The 16524-nt window shown below is 38.8% G+C and overlaps 1 protein-coding gene across 1 annotated transcript in view; it reads right to left on the bottom strand.

Moving 5' to 3' along the window:
• The window catches only part of PCLO (piccolo presynaptic cytomatrix protein), a 281990-nt gene that overhangs the window by 219482 nt on the left and 45984 nt on the right, over positions 1–16524 (bottom strand). The gene's annotated exons all lie outside the window — the stretch shown is intronic.

Genomic DNA, 16524 nt, shown 5'->3' with positions numbered 1-16524 from the left:
GTACGACTTTCAGGCATCTCAGTCTTTATTTTGAATAAATGGAGTTTCAATTTGCACACTTTCTGCAGATGATGCTGGATCATGCTGAGGTTATCTAATGCATCAATAAAGATGGTGAAAGAGAAAAGCCCAAGTCTAACCAAACTGCACACAATAACACTGGCAGGAGGTTACGCTCCACTTCACCCTTTCATCAGGCAAGCACACAAGATAACTTTACTCACTGACTTGTAGTATCTCCAGGCCAAGAAACAGGTAATTAATTTAACCCAGTGCAGTTTTATCTTACAGGCTTCCTAACATCTCCTTGGAACACAAGCTAATCAAATTAGTGTATTCCTAAACACTGGATGAGAACACTGAAGTAGTTAAGAACTTAAGTGGTCATACAGAAATATGTAAAAAGACATCAGAGCTACAACATCTGCTTTAACAAGTCTCTCAATTTTCTAATGTCTGTCATTCTCTTTTCAGTCTCTAGTATTTCTCTTTCTAAGATGCAATCAGTAGCAGTCAGAGGTTGTCCAGATGTTGTGCAGGCCTCTGGATAAAACCCTGAATAACCTGGTCTGACCTCAGAGCTGACCCTGGTCTGAGCAGGAGGTTGGACAACATAACCTCCTGAGATGCCTTCCAACATAATGCATTAGCTTTGAATGAATACAGCACTATGCAAGAGGTAATGTTTCTGTCTCTACTGAGAGATAGTCATAAAAACAGGTGTTCACAGCTGCTGTGTGGGTCAGACAGCTATTTATTGAATCAAGTTTATCATATAAAACAAATTGCTCTCATGAAGAAGGCAGTGTTTTAATTGCACTTTCAAAGAAATCATTGGACAAATGAAAGTAGCATTTATGACCAGAGAAAATGTGATAACAGTGTTCAAAACTTAAGTTACTTTATTTATTTACTGGATGGAAGATATAAATGAAAAGGAAGTGTTAATCACTGAAAGACTCTTTAAAAATGGACTTTCATGGTGCAGTCTCAAGACTTCTCCCACACAGGTCCACAATGGCAGGATTTTCAGAATAAGATTTGCAATAGCCCACATGAAAAGATAAAGCTGCTTAAAGAAGGTACCAGATCAAGTCAGATTTTCCTGAAATCGTACAGTCACGAAACTAATTCTAGGCTTTATGGAGACAGGACAAGTTTGCCAGAAGCAGCAGCAAATCAAGAGTAATATATATTGGGTCTAAATAAGTACAGCAGGACTTTAGATAGCATGACAAGGGGCTAACAGATTTACACTTACGCTGCCTGTGCTATGAGGACAAGAGAGCTTTAGATCAGATGCTTCAGAGCCATGCCATCATCACAGTATGTCCCAGCAGGAAAATAGGTCAAACTTCCTCAAGCAGGGAGCCCTACTTAATATTAGTACTTGGCTTCAGGACTGGAGATGTCATATTTCTGGATAGCTCAGAGAAATGAGATTGCACAACTGGTATAGAATCATTAAATGGCTAGCGTTGGAAGGGACCTTAAAGATCATCTAGTTCCAACCCCCCTGCAGGGCAGGGACACCTTCCACTAAACCAGGTTGCTCAAGGTCCCTTCCAACCTGGCCTTGAACACTTCCAGGGAGAGGACAGCCAGCACTTCCTCGGGCAACATGTTCCAATGTCTCACCACACTCACAGGAAAGAATTTCTTCTTAACCTAAATCTCCTCTCTTCAAGTTTTAAACCATCTAAACCATCTCCCCATGTCCTCTCACTACACACCCATGTAAAAAGCCTTACCCCAGCTTTCTTGTAGGCCCCTGTCAGCTGTAGGAAAGCTGCTATAAGGTCACTTCAGAGCCTCCTCTTCTCCAGGTTGAACAACCCCAACTCCCTCAGCCTGTCTTCATAGGAGAGGTGCTCCAGCCCTATGATCTTTTTAGTGGCTCTTCTCTGGACACGTTGCAGGAGCTCTGTGTCCTTCTTATGCTGTGGACTCCAGAACTGGACAAAGTACTCCAGGTGGGGTCTCACAAGAGCAGATTAGAGGTGGAGAATATCCTCCTTTGACCAGCTGTCTGTGTTTCTTTTGATGCAGCCCAAGACCCAGAACACTGACGTCTCATGTTGAGCTTCTGGTCAGTCATCACCCCCAAATCCTTCTCCTCAGGACCGCTCTCAATCCTTTCTTTTCCCAACCTATATTTGTGCATAGGATTGCCTCAACCCAGGTGCAGAACCTTTCACTTGGCCTTGTTGAACTTCATGTAGTTTGAATGAACCCACTTCTCAGGCCTGTCAAGGTCCCTCTGGATGGCATCCCTTCCCTCCAGCGTGTTGACTTCACCACACAGTTGGTGTCATCAGCGAACTTGCTGAGGGTGCATTTGATTCCACCATTTATGTCACAGATAAAGATGTTAAGTACAACTGGTCAGAGTACAAACCCTTGAGGAACACTACTCAACACATCTCCATTTGGAAACTGAACCACTGATCACAACTCTTTGGGTGTGATCATACAGCCAGTTCCTTATCCAAGGAGTGGTCCATCCATCTTATCTGTATCGTTCCAGTTTAGAGATCAGAATGTCATGCAGGACAGCGCCAAACACACTGCACAGGTCCAGGTATCTATTTGTGCATATTCCTATAGTTATGCCCTTTGTGTTCTAGTGACTAGGACATAAACTGTTTCTACAATACAGAAGGAAATTTCAGTACTTTAGGTAATCATGTAGTAATCTCTAGCAGGTTGTTGGTAAATAGTAAATCTCTGGTACCTGGCAGTATCTAGGATACTAAGTACTTCTATGGCTACATATGAAAAAAGCATACCCAGATAAAAATTTCAGTTTAAAATCTTTATGTGACTGTAAGGAAACAACTTCGGGGGACCATTTTCTAAATATTTGAGTAAAGGTCCCTTCCAAGCTTTATCACCCTACAATACTATGACAAGAGGTGAGGAATGCAGCCCTTCCCAACAAGGTATGTCAGTCTCCTTGATAATCTTTAGAGCTGTGTCTATGCATAGATTGTCTCCATCTGATACACTAAATACTGTATCTTGACCTAAACAACATCTTGCCATGCTGTAAGAGGACACAGAGAACTTTCTATGTTTTTACTGTCAGTTCTAAAATAGGCAGCATGTCAATGTACTTCAGAATGCACTGACACGGTAGCCAAAACGCAACATAAGTAACAGTGGTTATTCCCCTATGGAGCACGGTTACAAGGCATAAAGTATAGCAAAACTCATAAACTTTGCCAGAAATTCAGTGTCAGAAGCTGCAATGAGACAACTAGGAGCCTCCAATCCCTCTTAATGGGCAGAGTTCAATTAAATCCAATACTCAGGTCATATCCCTGTCTTCCAACCAGAACAACAATAACTCTTCTCTAGTCCTGTCCAGTAGCTGTAGTGCCACATCTCCTTCTCATTACACTCATCTCTGTACAACAACCCTTATGTTCTTCATTTGCTCTTCCTGACAGCAATGACACCTTCCCATCCTATTTAACCACCAGCTCATACCTGTACTCTGTGACTCATTCTGAGTAATTAACCAATGCATTGAATTCTTTAACTGCTATGAATCCAATATCTTCTTGCATTCAGTTGGGAATCCAATACAGCTTTGCCTTGCCACTAGTAAAATTACATCAAAGTGGCTTCATCCTCTCTCCCAGAAGTACATGCATTTTGCCTTACTCTAATACTCAATTCATGTACATTGCTTTTAAAGCTTTCCCAATACTGAGTAATTGTTAGAGAAAACAACCAGAGAGTGCAAAGAACACAAAGCTAGAATAATCCAATTATAGCATTAAATCTGACAAAATAAAATGTGTTCCTTTGTGAGGTGACCTGAACAGATATCCTCTTTGAGTTCCCCAGAATGTTTATTGCATACAGCTGCATAGTAGGTGGGAAGAGGCAAAGAGTGAAGATATTCTCTTAATAATCAGCGAATATCAGTGAAGCTTAGTCACTAGCAAGTATTTACTATGTGGCAGAAAGTAGACAGCTGGTTTACACCTTTGAGAAAGCAGACAAAGAGCATCAGCAGAGGTGATGAAGTCTAACACAGCAAATGTAGCATGGATAGCACAGACCAGAAGGTGCTGGACTCAACTCACTCATTATGTGCGTGAATTCAGAACCATTAAAAGCAGAAATCTTTTCAGTAGTTTGTGTTGGACCTTTAAAAGTTATCTAGTCCAAATCCCATGCAATGAGCAGAGACATCTTCAACAAGATCAGGTTACTCAAAACCCCATCCAACACCATCTTAAATTTTCTGGGCAACTGCATCATACAAAATTTATTCTTTATGCCCAATATAAATCTACCTTCTTCTATTTTAAAATTGTAGCCCCTTGTCCTTTTGCAACAGGCTCTACTACAAGATTTGTGCCTATCTTTCTTACAAGCCTCCTGTAAATACTGAAAGGCCATAAAAAGGTCTCCCCAGGGCCTTTTCTTCTACAAGCTGATCAACCTCAACTCTCTCAGGCTCTCTCCACAGGTGTTCCAGACTTCATCATTTTTGTGGCCCTCCTCTGGACTCACTTAAATAGCTCCATGCCTTTCCTGTGCTAAGAATTCAAGAACTGGACACAGTACTCTAGGTCGGTGTCACCAGAGAGGAGCAGAGGGGGAGATAACCTCCCTTGACCTGGGTAGCCATGTTTCTTTTGACACAGCCCAGGATATGGTTGGCTTTCTGGGCTGCATGCAAGAGCATATTTCTGGCTCATGTCCAGCTTTTTATTCATCAGTACCCTCAAGTCCTTCTTTGCAGGGCTGCTCTCAAATGCCCACCCTTCAGCCTGTATTGATATTGGAGGTTGCCATGACCCAGGTGTAGGACCTTGCACTTGGCCTTGCTGAACCTCTTGAGGTTCATATGAGCCCACTTGTCAAGCTAGTCCAGGTCCCTCTGGATGGCATGTGAACCTCATCACTCAGCTTACTGCAATCTGTGCTGAGGGTGCACACAATCCCACTGCCTATGCAACTGATATTAAACAGTATTGGTCCCAGTATGGACCCCAAGGGACCTTTCTCATCACTGATCTCTAGTCACAAATTGAGCCATTGACTACTACTCTCTGGATGCAATCATTCAGCTGATTCCTCATGCACCAACCAGACCACAGAGATATGTTTCTGAACAAAATGGATACCCAACTCTATCTCCCTTATTTGCTGCTTATAGCTATTCATAGGCTGGTTTTGTTTGTTTGTTTTGCTTCCCTGTTTTTTAAAAAGAACTCTGTTTGTTCCCTTGCTTGACATGCTTCACTCCAAGCAAGGAGAATCCACTTTTCACCCACAGCAGGGCTCCGGGGCTCTTCAGTTCAAACAATCTGTCACAGGTTCTTGTATTAGAGCCATGAGATGCCTGGCAAGCAAATAAAGGTCACACTTCACCATGAAACATTTACAAGAAACTACCTGAAGTGTAATCCTTGCACCGAGTTCCTAGCTTAGAAATGGAACTTGGCTTCCCCCTCCCAGGCTGCAATGTACCCATGACAGCTCATTCCTATCAGGTTCCTTGCTTATAACCAATGCAAAGCCATCTCAGACTGGGTAGTTAAAGGGACTCTTCACAGACACAACCACACATGGTCACTCATGCGTAAATTAAACTTGACCTAAAACACAAACCCTGGACTGCGCTTATGCACCCTATGAAACTACTTGAACAGCCTGTGGAAGAAGTTAGACATAGGCCACTCTCATACCATTCCCAGGCAAAGCAAGGGATTGCCCTCAATATGCACAGCAAATTTAACCACTGCATTTTAGAAGGTAAATAAGTTTCAACGGTAAGAACAGAAAATCCTGTGTGGAAGGCCTCAACTTCACGACACAGGTATGGGTACAGTCAATTAGACCATAACATAAGAAATCAACTGTCCTACACCAATTTGTTTTCTCACATAAAACATTCTGGAGTTATCTTAGCAGCTACTGAGGAATTTCATTTCACAGATTATGAAGGCTGTTGAAGGACAGGGTCGAAAGTTGTGCAAGTGTGACACAAGTGCAACTTCCATCCCTTTATCCCTTTGGGAGCTGTAAAGTTCTAGCATATGCCAAACACACCCAACAATCAGGTTTTGCTAATCTAGTCAAGGTTTTTGCTTCAATATTTGTGTCATACTGCAAGAAAAAAGAAATGGCTTCGCATTCACTTGCCAATTTTTGCAATATGCAGTAAATAACAAACAGGGACAAATATTCAAACTGAAAAAGCAAAAAATATGAAAGCTAGTTCTGTGGAGCAAAAATACCCCTGAAAGTTATGTAATTAGAAACACTTTATACTTGGAAAGGTGCAAATGAAGGTCAGACTCATCTTCTAAAGTTCTGCATTTCCAATTCTTAAGCACTTGACTCTGCAATGTGCAGTATTGTTTCAATGAACCATTTTGTAAATTTTATGTAAAAAATAGCAAAAAGTCCTGCTGAGAAAATCAGCTCTAAAGCTAAAAAAACACAACATTTTGAACCAGTAGTTTTGGCTGATTTACAAATGGGAAAAAAAATCATGAGGAAAAAGATTTGATTATCGGAAATTTATGACAACAGAAAATGAAGGATTTACCTGAGTGGACTGAAAACAAATACAAAACAAAGGAAGCCACATGGTAAAAATCAATGGGACAGATGAAGAGAAGAAATAGATCATGAAGACTAAAAACTCCGGCAGAAAGTAGGGGCAAATGCAAAGGCCAGAAAAACCTCAAGGGAGTTTGAGAAAAAGAACTTTACGCTGGACACATCAGGGGCTGGCAGAGTCCTCTGTCTACAGAAGTGAATGCTCAGAAAGTATCAGGGAAAAGTATAGTATGTTTGCCCTGTTTTCACTCTTCCATTGCCATCTCTCACTGATGGAGACAGAATTCTGACTTAATGCCATCGCCTTTATATCCGTATAGTCCCCCTGTATGCAGACTGAAAACAAAAAAGGAACACTTTACAAAGAATGGATTATAGCTCTGAAACCATAAACAAACTAGCCTAACATTGTCTTACCCAGTTTTTCCAGGAATTAATTATTTATGCCTTGAGAGCTATGTAAACTACTTCACAGAATTTTTACACCCACACACACATAAGCACACATACAACAGATAGGTAGAAAACAAGTTTCCTAGATATAAAATACAGAATATCTTTGGAAACATAAATATTATTTTTCATACTTCCACCATTTGCTGTGATTTTCTTAACTTATCCTTCCATTACATATATATATGTGTGTGTGTATATGTATTTATAAGTGCCTATGTATGTATAAAGAAAATGAGATATTTAAAATGTTTAAGATTATTCTCAAAAGCTAGAAAAAAGCCTAAAAGCATGTGAATAGTATTTCTAAGAAGGCCACCTTTGAGCACTGCTGTTGGAATAGGAGACTCTACACAGAAATGAAGTGGGTGTTGTTGCACTCTTCCATCTGACTATTGAGAGACTCTTTCAGTGTTTTAGTCTCTTTCACTGAAGACTGGAAACTATGCTGACCAACACTTCAGTCATCCCTTTCAAAACAGGTAATAGAAAAACTCTCTACTCTTACCAAGAAATAGGCAACTACTTAAATTACTAAAATCTTTGCCATTTGGACAACTTTCTTCTGATTTCATTTTTAATTGGTTTTCAGGTTTTTTTTAATAGAAGGTCATTCAGTGACTGAGAGGCAATGTGGTCAAAATGCTCACCAAAAGGTGCTGCTCTGATTTGGGTTGCATTTTTAGCTGGAACAGATGTTCTGAACACCAACTACCTGCCTACCTCTAAACATATGATCACTTCTTGCTTAATAACATGCCAGTTATCATGGTTTTGCTGTAGTCAACAGGGAAATTGAGCTTCGATAAACAAATACTGATATTTTAAGCAGATGGACTGACTTCCTGCAAAAATGACATCTATCCATTACATACACAGAAGGCCTAATGAGTTATCTGGGCAAGGTGCTAAACTTTTTCACTTCTATAGGCAGAAGACATTAATCTAAGCTTCTGACAGCAAAAGAAAATAGTTTCATGTAGTATGAAGCTAGTTACTGGATGGCTGCTGTCCACAAGCATAAAGATTCCTCTTCTAACATCTTATGTGATAGGCTTATGTTGCAGGCTTTTGCTATTTTATTTGCAATACTTAATTTTGGCATGTGTAATGAATTGACAGAATTCATATCAACGTAGAATTTTAAGAAGTAATTCTACCGCCTGGATAAATGTACAGTTCTTTGAGTATATGTGAAGGTTCTTTCTCTGGTCTGAAATGCACATACTTTAGTCTAGTAGGACAGTCCAGGTAAACAACTAGGTAAAAGTTTAATTTGAGGAACTTGTGGCTAGAGGAGTGCATATCTTTAACATTATCTATCTAGTTTAATATATCCTAAGTTAATCTGTTATTCATAGCTGTTACAATATATGGCATTTTCTCACTGCCATCATGGAAGGTAGGGTCTGTTTCTTTCCTGAAAAGCCATTGTACACAGTTTTAAACATCAGTTTTGCTTGAGCTGAACAACCAAAAAGGAAGAACACCCGCAGGTGGAAGTGGCTGCCAGAATGTCATGCAGAGAAATGACATTCAAAAAGGCAACTCATCAACAGTTGTAGATGGCAGATAAGCACAACACTTTAGGGCATCAACAACATTGCCCATCTCATATGAGGGCATCATTGCCAGAACATTACCTAATTTTATAACAAAAAAATCACCTCAGATGGGTAAAAAGCTGGAAATTCTATTAATCCAATCCAGTTTTCATGAGTACGGAAGCCCAAATCAATGCAAAAAAGCACAGTTCTCTAGGGAGATGACTGAAGCTTGTGTGAATATTCTCAGTTCAATAATTAAGTCGTCTCAACTTTTTAAAGATTTAAAAACCAAATCTCACCTAGTTTATGGCAGTAGAAGAAAAGCTCTGCCTAGTTCCCAAATGATGCAGGTTTGTAAGTCTGTAAAGCTGTAAATTCTTAAGACTGTTGTACCAAGAACCTGTTAAAAGTTATAGTATCACACTGATACTAAAATGAAGGCAGAAATAACATACTGGGCAAGGTAGCTCAGCAAACATGTGTGTTGTATATGCCATACTAGTACTGAAAACACAAAGAGAGGCTTAAATAACGAGATCACAAAATACAAGTGCAAACTGTAAAGTACATTCATGCAGCTAGAAAGAAAATGAAGTACAAGTTTGGTTTTTTTTTAAAGGACAGTGCATTTGTTAAAACAAAAACTCTTTCCCTTTCAAGAGGAAAAGATTTCCAATTGAGTTAACTCTAACAATGCACACATTTTAAATGAAATCAAACCTTGCACATTCAGAAATGTCACTGTTTTCACAATATGAATGTAACATTTACAGCTATGTACTTATTAATGTTCTGGTTTTTTCCTGATATTGCTGTATATTTTGGGAGAGCTAGGAGGGAGGACTACTTCATTCCTGCTTGGCAGTTCCTATGCCCTTATGAAACCATCATCTGTGATCACCAGGCTGTTTTTAAATATAATCTATTGATGGTAGAATGTGATTTGCAATATTAAATGGCATGAGTGCAATCACGTAACTCAATTCCCATATGCCCCTTTCAAAATCTGCTCACTTTTGTACTTAAAAGTCCTCTTCCCCTACCGAACAGAGCACTGATTCCTCTTCTTTAATGAGATTAATCTTTTCCCATGTGATTTCACATGTCAGTCTATGCTAATAATTTCCAGCTGCCTCTGCTCACCCAAGCAGAGCATAGGCATTCGAAAGGGCTATGAGATGCTTTCCTCAGGAACACCACTGGGTAAGAAACAGATTACTTTGATGACTCTAAGATGCGGATAAGGAAAAGACACCTCCAATATACTAACCTGCTGTTGACAGAAATAATACAAGCATAAATACCTGTTTTACTATCTGACCTTGCACATGCTGGGTGCTTTCCAAACTCTTTTTTTATCTGACTGATTTACTGCATCACTAAGAAGCCTGTCAGAGAACAGGCAGCATTGTTTCCTATTGCTAAAGCAATGTTGGACAATCTCGATTCAAACAAAAAAAGTGGGAAAAAAAATAAAAATCCTCCAGACTACATGAAAGCATGCAAAACCTGATTTTCTCTGTGTGCATTTTTCCTCATATGTGATAAGTAATTTTTTTTTCCCCCTGAAGTATTTTGTCTAACATAGAGTTCAGACATGTGTACACTATTTGCATATAAACACATATGAATGTTGCACATGCACATATACATTTAACTGAACACTTCTGTGATCTCTGGGATGTCGTGCCACCTTTCAATTTATAATAATGTGTGAATGTTACTTATCCCAATATTTACCTTCCTCCTTAGTTCACCATTGAGACTTAAAATACAATCCGTCCTAATAAAAAAACCAAGCAGACATATTTGATATACTAGAAAAAATATGGTTCTCATTACCTTTAAAACTACCGATTTTTTTGCCATTTCTACAAAGCAATACACAAGCAATCAGTTTTTGCCACAAAATGTACCCTCATTTAAAACTTGCTTGCAAATGCTGGTTTTCTAAAGATGTATTTTATGTACACTGATTACCATCTGCTTGAAAATTTCACAGGAGCAGCTTCTTTTAAGACCAATCAATAGTTAAAATATTCAAGTTTATTTAAATATCACTTGCAAGTTTTTAGGTTCACATATTTTTATTGCAAAAAAATTAGAAAGTAAATTAATATCTAAAATCAGTGGCTATATTTATAGTTCCCCTTCTTTCATATACAGACCTAAATATTTATGTATTTACATAAAGCTTTTTATATTTATTTTTTCTCAGTTTAAGGAATGTTGAGAAAGAAGCAATTTTTATATAGTGACCAGTTTTATTTTTCACTTTAGTGAAAATTCTATACAAATAGCTTTTATACGTAGAAATATGTACTTTTTAAAAATTGTAACACTAGTTTCAAAAAAGTATTCAATATCAGTTTAAACCAAATCAATTTTCTAGATTTTTACATTTTAATTTTAATCTCTATTTCTAAGAACTGACCATAAAGCAGCTGCTTTCAGAATTACTTCCTACCAGTTTGATTAAAAATGTTGCCGATTCTGCTCTCTTCTGTGATTTAACATCTGAGCTTTTCTTTTTCTCCCAAAGGGATAAATAGCATATTATGGAAAATGGGTTTGTTGCCTCCATGCATATTTTATGTGTATTTATTCTTCATTTTCTTTTCTATTACCGAACAAAACACACTATGAATTTATATATACTACATATACATTACTGCATATCATATAATGTATACCTGACATGTAATGCACACATTATCTCTATGTGTATGTACATTGCTTTGCTTGTGTACAGGACACTCAACTGTGAATGGGTGAATGGCCTTGTGTCATTTTCCTACTATACTTACCAAATTAATACTTAGAGCTTATATGACCTACCCAAGACCACACCTCCAGGGTATGGAGAATGTTTCTTTCACTTAAATGCTGCTGTGACAAGGGGCAATACCCTGAGGTGTAACAATGCTTCTTTATCCTTTCACACTGATTGTAACATCAGAGTAATACGTGTGACACATAACCTACACGTGTAAACACATGTAACAACTCAGATAATACATGTGGCATAAAATAACCTGTTCTTCCTCAATACCAGTTGCTATGCAGATTAGACTGTCACACACATTCTAATCTATATAATACATAGCAAGGTAATGTGAAGAATATATTGTAAATTAATTCAACACTGACAATAAATAATTAGGGGACCCAAAGAACTCATAGTTTCCACTTGCTCTTATAAACCTGCAGAAATATTATTGGAAGAAATACTTTCAAATTACAAAACTAATAAATCAGTCACACTATCTTCCCTAGGCACTTGAACCAGATATAAAAGCCTACCTAAATGCTTAAATCCTACCTATTCCAAATTACAATGCCCAAATCCAAGCTTGTAGCAAACCCAGAATAATCTGATCATTTACATAATCACTGAAGGGAGCAGATTTTAAATCTTCCAGCACAGAGAAAGGTGTAAGCCAGACTCTTAGGTGTTCTCCAAACCTGAACATACATTGTAAAGGGGAGGTCAACATGCTTATTCTACTAGTAAGAAAGAAAAAAAAAAAAAAGAAAAAACCCAAACCCAAACCAACCCTGGTGATGATTTTCTGCCAACTTTAGATTCCCCTACTCTGTGCCTTTAGGCAACACACAAAAAAATAAACCTTCTGTAAGGGATCAAACACTGAGCACACATCTTCCTTAAATATCCCTCCATTTGGAAATACACTTGGGCTGCTCATCACTTAGATATCTAAGATCCAAGATCTTCCCTGTCAATTAGGTTGTGGTCTTTATGCCTGTTCAAGAAAACAGGCAGTCTGTTTTTAACTCAGGCATTTTTCCTTCTTCAACAGGAGTCCTCCTTTTGCTGTAACTCTTGGTAATTATTATTAAGACCATTTAATAACGGGTTGGAACTGTTGCAGAAATACAAAAAGCAGAAGCAATTCCTAAGTGAGTGTAACTACACCTGAGCAAACCTAAATTGGTTTCATCTCCAGTGCAACCATATGTAAAAGAGAAGAGGTTTCTTCATCTTTGACAACTATATTCCCACCCGTGTCCAGTAAAGAATGGATGTTTTCCTTGCCCCTTCTTTTACTGCTGATGTATCTGTAGAAGGACTTTTTGTTATCCTTCACAGAGGTGGCGAGATTCCGTTCGCATTGTGCCTTTGTCTCTCTGATTTTCTTTCGACATGACTTAACAATATTCCTAAATTCCTCCTCAGTAGTTAGCCCTTTTTTCCATAATTGGTAGGCCCTCCTCTTAACCCTAATTTCTTTCAGAGTCTCCCAATTCAGCCAGGCCGGTCGTCTTCCCCGCCGGCTCGCCTTTCGGCACACTGGGACAGCCTGCTCCTGTGCTTTCAAAACTTGTTCCTTGAAGTACGACCATCCCTCCTGTACCCCTCTGTTTTCAAGTTCTGTTTCCCAGGGTATACTCTGAACAAGTCTTCTGAATAGGCCAAAATCTGCCCTCTGGAAGTCCAGCGTAGAGGTCTTATTGACAACCCTCCCTGTATCCCTGAATATTGAAAACTTTATTATTTCGTTATTTATTATTTCATTATTCTCATCCAATAAATCTAAATCTAGAAAAAATAACTTTTAATTTACACTTGAAACATCATTTTTTGTTAAAACACAGCTTTTTCTTCTGCATGTCACATTAGATATGTTGTTAAATTTGCCCTAAGCGATTTTACCACTCTTTATGTAATTGTCTAACAGTTCACTAGATATTTTATCAACCACACTGACAAGCATAAAAACTTTAGCCCAACAGTGTAATAACAAAACCTGCAGTCTGTGTTATGGTTTTATGTGTGTTTATGTGCTATTACTAAGATTACAATGTGATAATAGAAATGCTGTGGGGAATTATAAAACAACATCAGAGACCCACTGAACTTACTGTTCTAGTAGTATTCAATAATGACAACACTCTCTGGGTGAGAAAGGAGAACTTAACTTATTCAAGATACTTTCATCGCCCAAAATCTGAAGTGACATAAAATAGTCACTTCTTTTTTCCTCAGAGTAACTCCAATCAGTAAATCAGTGTTTCAGTAGTCAGGATGTATTACTATAAGAAGATAGATTAGGTATACACATTTTGTACTTGCACTGAAAATTTTAAAGACATAGGCCACTCTCCATCATCTTCAGTAAGTCATGGGTAACAGGAGAGGTGCCTGAGGACTGGAGGATAGCAAATGTCACTCCAGTCTACAAAAAGGGCAAGAAGGAGGACCCGGGTAACTATAGACCGGTCAGCCTCACCTCCATCCCTGGAAAGGTGATGGAACAACTTGTTCTTGTCACTATCTCCAGGCATATCAAGGACATGGGAGTCATCAAGAGCAGTCAGCATCGTTTTATCAAGGGTAAATCATGTTTGACTAACCTCATAGCCTTCTATGAGGAAATTACTAGGTGGATAGATGATGGAAGAGCAGTAGATGTGGTTTATCTTGATTTCAGTAAAGCATTTGACACCGTCTCTCACAGCATCCTTGTAGATAAGTTGATCAATTATGGGTTTGGTGATCAGGTAGTGAGGTGGATCAGGAACTGGTTGAAAGGAAGGAGTCAGAGAGTTGTAGTCAATGGGGCAGAATCTGGTTGGAGGTGTGTGACTAGTGGAGTCCCTCAGGGGTCGGTGCTGGGACCGGTGTTGTTTAATATCTTCATCAACGACTTGGATGAGGGTATAGAATGTACCCTCAGCAAGTTTGCTGATGACACTAAGCTGGGAAGAGTGGCTGACACACCAGAGGGCTGTGCTGCCATTCAGAGAGACTTAGACAGGCTGGAGAGTTGGGCAGGGAGAAACATGATGAAATTCAACAAGGGGAAGTGTAGAGTCTTGCATTTGGGGAAGAACAACAAGATGTCCCAGTATAGGTTGGGGGCTGACCTGCTGGGGAGCAGTGTAGGTGAAAGAGACCTGGGGGTCCTGGTTGACAAGAAGATGACCATGAGCCAGCAATGTGCCCTTGTGGCCAAGAAGGCCAATGGCATCCTGGGGTGCATTTTCCTCAGAGTAACTCCAATCAGTAAATCAGTGTTTCAGTAGTCAGGATGTGGTTAGTAGGTCAAGAGAGGTTCTCCTCCCCCTCTATTCTGCATTGGTGAGGCCACACCTGGAGTATTGTGTCCAGTTCTGGGCCCCTCAGTTCAAGAAGGACAGGGAAGTGCTTGAAAGAGTCCAGCGCAGAGCTACTAAGATGATTAAGGGAGTGGAACATCTCCCTTATGAGGAAAGGCTGAGGGAGCTGGGTCTCTTTAGTTTGGAGAAAAGGAGACTGAGGGGTGACCTCATCAATGTTTTCAAATATGTAAGGGGTGAGTGTCAGGGAGATGGAGTTAGGCTCTTCTCAGTAGTGACCAGTGATAGGACAAGGGGTAATGGGTGTAAATTGGAGCATAGGAGGTTCAAGTTGAATATTCGAAAAAATTTTTTTACTGTAAGGGTGACAGAGCCCTGGAACAGGCTGCCCAGGGGGGTCGTGGAGTCTCCTTCACTGGAGACATTCAAAACCCATCTGGACACGTTCCTATGTGATGTACTCTAGGTGGCCCTGCTCTGGCAGGGGGGGTTGGACTAGATGATCTTTCGAGGTCCCTTCCAACCCCTAGGATTCTGTGATTCTGTGAAAATAGTAGTTTTCACCTTGCATTATAAATAGCTTATTATTATAAATAGCACAATATATATATATAATATATAATAGCACAATATATATTATAAATAGCACAATAGCTTATTATTATAAATAGCACAAGGAAATAGAATGGTTTGTTCTGGGAAAAAAAAACCAAACCAAAATTTAATTAAAGAGAAAAAAATATTGAAGAATTTTTTACCGATTTTATGACAGTGCTGTTTATAAACCTTCCTCCTCACAGAACAGGTCAGACTACTTAGAGAATCCAAAGCCATCATGGAAGAACTTTCAAATAAGACAGGCAAAGACACAACATAAAGAGTTGATATGTCACTTTTGATAAGAGAACTGCTCATCTTGTTGCATAGATTAAGAGAAGCCCCCATTGAAGCACTCTCAATAATAAATATTGGGCATTCTTTACACTAATCTTTTGCATGACTGGATTATGGCAATATCTGGAATCATTCTACACCACTAAGCAATCTGACCCCTTACCAGTATATCTGAACTTTCAGAAGACTATTTTACTAGAGAATGCCTGCTTCTGTTTATTTGCTGCTAAAAAGTGGGTTGAATATGCTAATTTGTACTAAAGATATGCTTATAAACCGTTTATATCAGATTCGTGCTGGTTTCATTAAGTTATGTGACAAAAGATTGACCTGTACTGATCCTGTTTAGAAAAAGAGTTTTGTTTTGACTAAAATTATTTAGCAATTAATTTTATTCTTTATTCATAAAATCTCAGATAGCTTTCTTACATCACAGTCTTTCCTCTGCTCCTGCATACGTACCTATTACTTACCATCTTCAAAAAGCACAAGCACCTACTGAAGAATGCTTACAAAGTGCATCAATATTAACTCACACTCATTCTATTACAAGTTTCAGAAATAACTTAACAGTAATAGCTAAAAGTAGTTTTACCAGATTAGAACACTAGTCTATATTCGGTATCCTATATATTGTTTTGATCAACATGTACTTCTTTCTAAATAAATCTCAACTTCAAAAAGTTTCATTTTTATTCAGAATTTTTTTCTCACCTTCAAAGCACTGAAATTAAAATTAAATAATCCTTTCAGAAGTCTGTCTAAGGATAACTACTGGATGCCGTGTGACGTAGTTCTTCTGCTGGTTAGTAAGTATTCCTACAGTTTTTCCTGTGTGGAGTGACACTCTCCCTAAACTGTATGCATAAATAATTGTGATGAAGGCAATGATTTCATCTTCCTTCTTTGCTGAGGAATCATCTTTTACATTAAGGTCCTAATCTGTTTCCAGAGTTAA

Source organism: Calypte anna, chromosome 1 (assembly GCF_003957555.1).
Source record: "Calypte anna isolate BGI_N300 chromosome 1, bCalAnn1_v1.p, whole genome shotgun sequence".
Classification (NCBI taxonomy): Eukaryota; Metazoa; Chordata; class Aves; order Apodiformes; family Trochilidae; genus Calypte; species Calypte anna.
Note: the sequence above shows the minus strand (reverse complement) of the source record. Positions and strands in the feature narration are given on the sequence as shown.